Source organism: Bos indicus, chromosome 6, assembly GCF_029378745.1.
Source record: "Bos indicus isolate NIAB-ARS_2022 breed Sahiwal x Tharparkar chromosome 6, NIAB-ARS_B.indTharparkar_mat_pri_1.0, whole genome shotgun sequence".
Classification (NCBI taxonomy): Eukaryota; Metazoa; Chordata; class Mammalia; order Artiodactyla; family Bovidae; genus Bos; species Bos indicus.
Window position 1 is genome coordinate 85,209,594 of NC_091765.1, and position 4,956 is coordinate 85,214,549.

The window sequence follows — 4,956 nt, forward strand, 5'->3', positions numbered from 1 at the left end:
ATGCAGTATTTAAAAATTACTCTATCATTTTGGTATTGCTCATGCTTTTATCCAAGGAGAAATCAATCAGGAAGTTAAAAGTTAACTCCTACACTTCAAATAACTAAACTTTATGAGTAGTCAGCAGCTGTGGAAATCAATTGAAAGGTCAAAGTGTAGAACATTTCATGAAAATAAAGTGCTTAATATTGTTTTGTCAGTATTATCACTGATATAAAAGTCAATGATTTTGCACATGCAAGTCAACTATGTTATTAACATGTAAGAGAGAAATGTATAGACTACTGTAATAACAATAGCATGTGAGTGGATCTTATGGTTGCAGTCTCCTTGACACTGAAGTAGATAAGATGACATCCATAAGTTGGAAGGTTAGGAGTTCCAAACACCTGTACCCCCCACAAAAACAATAAATGAACAAGTAGAAACCAATTTAAATTACACTGGATAAGTTCTGCACTACAACAAAAATGGAGCAGAAACCTTGGCAGAATGCAAAAACAGGATGGCCATGTAGCAAAGCCTGGGAAAGCTTTTTAACTAGATCACCATCTCTTCTAGTTCAGAGTAGCTTGACACCAGCAAGGATTCTGTCAAAGGAATTTCATCCCATGGGGAAAAGGAAAACAGAATTCCAGCAAGTCTCACCATCATAGACATTTGCAGTCTTTGCTACTGAGCACTTACAGTCTTTACCAGCACTGATTCCAGCTGACAGAGCTGTCCAGAGTCTTTACTACTGTGTCTTCCTATTTTGACAAGTCGCTGTGGGGAATACCTGACCTTCGGGACCTATCACCTCCATACCCACCCTACCTTCCTTGATTGTGACCACAGTGCCCTACATGTATGGGATGAGAGCTGCTGCTGCCTGCTTTGCCCCCAGCTTCTACCTTAGTGCTTGGTCTTGCCATAACAAAGTCATGCTGCTATTGCTGAACCTGACTCTATATTCCTAGTTACAAAGCTACAACTGGGAGTTGTAGCTTTGACTGGTTATTACTTAGGCTGAGCTGCTGCTGTTCTACAACTTATTCCTGGGTCCTAAATCTCAGCATCACTTTAGCACTGTTTGGGCCACAGTGCTCCTACACTTTACCTCACTCTGTGTGCCAAGTCAGTGCTTTGACCCACCACAACTGGGAACACACCACTGCTGCTCTACAGTCCACTTCATGGGTCCTGACATGTGGCTTTAATAGGCCATCACTGGGACCATGATACTACTCTGTGACTTCTCCTGAGGCCAGAGTTGGAATTTTGACTCATCATTCCACGGCTGTACTGCTATATGTCACTGCACTCCTGGTCCTAAGCTACTGCAGAATTCTGTCATATCAGGGCTTGCACCACCGCTACATTCTCCCTACTCCCAGTGTTGCTGAAGCAAACAACAAACATAGACCCCAGTTCCATGGGAGAATTATATATGCTTGTACCCTTGAGACTGTTACTGCTGCCCCAGCCAATACAGTTGTACCTCAGGGACAAAGTGATACAGTTGTTCCACATCAGCCTGACCTAAGGTCTTTGGCTCCACTGCCTTTCTGAGTGCCAATTTGTATCTTCTCAGCTACAGTTAACTTCCAGGGCCAAAGAGGAGAACAGTAGGACCTCAGAAGCCTTTATTGCCAAGCACTTCAATGGCCCTAGCCAACACTACCACTACCTGTGGGAACTCTCTAGCTTTGGTCACAGAAGACCCATGCAGTCTGCACAGATGTTGATCTATGCTGATGGAGATGCAGAGAAATTATGCAGTCATGCACTCCTGAGAACAAAGATATTACATCCCACTCACCTAGCACCCTCACAGCCAACTTGAGGTGAAAATCTTTCCCCAAAAAAAGTTGAGTTCAGAAAGGCTGGAGAAGGTGACAATTACCTCTAATACAAAGACATCATCAAAAGCAATGAGAAAAGTGGAAAAACAAAGAAAATTAACATCACCAAAGTGACAAACAATTTGCTAGTAATAGACCTCAAAGAAATGGAGATCTATGAGTTACCAGAAAATAATTCAAAGCAATTATTTTAAGGAAGATATGTGACATTTTATAGGACATAGACAATTCAATAAAATCAGGAAAAACAAAGCATGAGCAAATAAAAAGTTTAAAAATGAGAAAGGACTTATAAAACCAACTAAACATAAATTATAGAGCTGAAGAATACAATGAATTAAAGAATAGAATTGCTATCTCTAACTTTAACCCTTAAATTATTACAATGAATTAAAGTCTAATGAAGAGCTTCAACAGTAGAGTCACCAAGAATTAATAGAAGGAAGAATACTCAAATTTGGTGACAAATCTCTTGATATTATCCAGAGATGGGGAAAAAAAGTAAGTATAATGAAAAAGAAGTAAACCTGCATGAACTGTGGGACACTATCAAGGAAGGAGTATTCATATTATAGGAATCCCAGAAGGAGAAGAGGGAGAAAGCAGGCAGAAAATTAATTTAAATAGTTAATGGATGAAATTTCCCAAATCCGTGGAAAGCTGTGGGCATCTAAGTACATGAAGTCCAAATATCCCCAAACAGATTCAACCCAAGGAACTCTTCATTTAAAAGCATTATAACCAGGCACTCAGAATTGAGAAATATAGAATTTAGGAAGCATCAAGGAAAAAAAAAAAGCTAGTCATAGGCAAGGGAAGACTGATGAAATCATCAGTAGATTTCTCTGTAGGACCTTTTAGGCCAGAAGAAAGTGTATGTTGTACTCAAAGAGAATACCATCAACCAAGAATCCCTTGTTCACCAATTCGCCCTTCAGAAATGAAAGATAAATAATTCTCCTGACAAACAAAAACTGAAGGAATTCATTGACATTGGACCTGCCTTAGAAGAAATGCTTTATGAGGTTCTTCAAGCTGAAACAAAAAGACATTAATTAGTACCATGAAAACATATGACAACATAAAACTTAAGGGTAAAGATAAAAATATAATGCAACACAGAATGCTCTAATACTGCAATAATAAATAAATAAATAAACTCTACCATATAGATTAAAAACAGAAATATATTAAAAAATCTGTATCTACAATATTTTATTAATGAATAAAAAGTACAACAATATTTTAAGTGAGGCATTAATAACATAAAATGTGGAGGGTGCCAGTAAATATTTAGAATTTTTATATGGAATAGATTATTTTTAAATTAGAATGTTTTACTGTAAGACATTTTATGAGAGCTTTTTGGTAATAATAAAGCAGAAACATAATAACTATACAAGTGATAAAACAATAAAAGCACACTTCTCCCAAAACATCAACTTACAAAGTAAAACAGCAAGAGAGAAAGAATCTGAAATCAATACACAAAATGATGACATCTGTTAATAATTATTTTAATATAAGTTCAGTTCAGTCAGTTCAGTCACTCAGTCATGTCCGACTCTTTTCGACTCCGTGAATTGCAGCACGCCGGGCCTCCCTGTCCATCACCAACTCCGGAAATTCACTCAAATTCATGTCCATCGAATCAGTGATGCCATCCAATCATCTCATCCTCTATCGTCCCCTTCTCCTCATACTGCCAGTCCCTCCCAGCATCAGATTCTTTTCCAATGAGTCAACTCTTCGCATGAGGTGGTCAAAGATTGGAGTTTCAGCTTTAACATCAATCCTTCCAAAGAACACACAGGACTTATCTCCTTAAGAATGGACTGGTTGGATCTCCTTGCAGTCCAAGGGACTCTCAAGAGTCTTCTCCAACACAACAGTTCAAAAGCATCAATTCTTAGCACTCAGCTTTCTTCATAATCTAACTCTCACATCCAAACATGACCACTGGAAAAACCATAGCCTTGACTAGATGGACCTTTGTTGGCAAAGTAAAGTCTCTGCTTTTGAATATGCTATCTAGGTTGGTCATAACTTTCCTTCCAAGGAGTAAGCATCTTAATTTCATGGCTGCTATCATCATTTGCAGTGATTTTGGGGCCCCCAAAAATAAAGTCTGACACTGTTTCCACTGTTTCCCCATATATTTCCCATGAAGTGATGGGACCAGATGCCATGATCTTAGTTTTCTGAATGTTGAGCTTTAAGCCAACTTTGTCACTCTCCTCTTTTACTTTCATCAAGAGGATTTTCAGTTCCTCTTCACTTTCTGCCATAAGGGTTGTGTCATCTGCATATCTGAGGTTATTGATATTTCTCCCGGCAATCTTGATTCCCGCTTGTGCTTCTTCCAGCCCAGCATTTCTCATGATGACTCTGCATAGAAGTTAAATAAGCAGGGTGACAGTATACATCCTTGATGTACTCCATTTCCTATTTGGAACCAGTCTGTTGTTCCATGTCCAGTACTTACTGTTGCTTCCTGACCTGCATATAGGTTTCTCAAGAGGCAGGTCAGGTGGTCTGGTATTTTCATCTCTTTCAGAATTTTCCACAGTTTACTGTGATCCACACCATCACAGGCTTTGGCATAGTCAATAAAGCAGAAATAGATGTTTTTCTGGAACTCTCTTGGTTTTTCCATGACCCAGCAGATGTTGGCAATTTGATCTGTTTCCTCTGCCTTTTCAAAAAATCAGCTTGAGCATCTGGAAGTTAATGGTTCACATATTGCTGAAGCCTGGCTTGGAGAATTTTGAACATTACTTTACTAGCACGTGAGATGAGTACAATTGTGTGGTCGTTTGAGCATTCTTTGGCATGCCTTTCTTTGGGATTGGAATGAAAACTGACCTTTTCCAGTTCTGTGGCCACTGCTGAGTTTTCCAAATTTGCTGGCATATTGAGTGCAGCACTTTCACAGCATCATCTTTCAGAATTTGAAATAGCTCAACTGCACTTCCATCACCTCCACTAACTTTGTTTGTAGTGATGCTTTCTAAGGTCCACTTGACTTCACATTCCAGGATGTCTGGCTCTAGGTGAATGTGAGTGATCACACCATCGTGATTATCTGGGTCATGAAGATCTTTTTTGTACA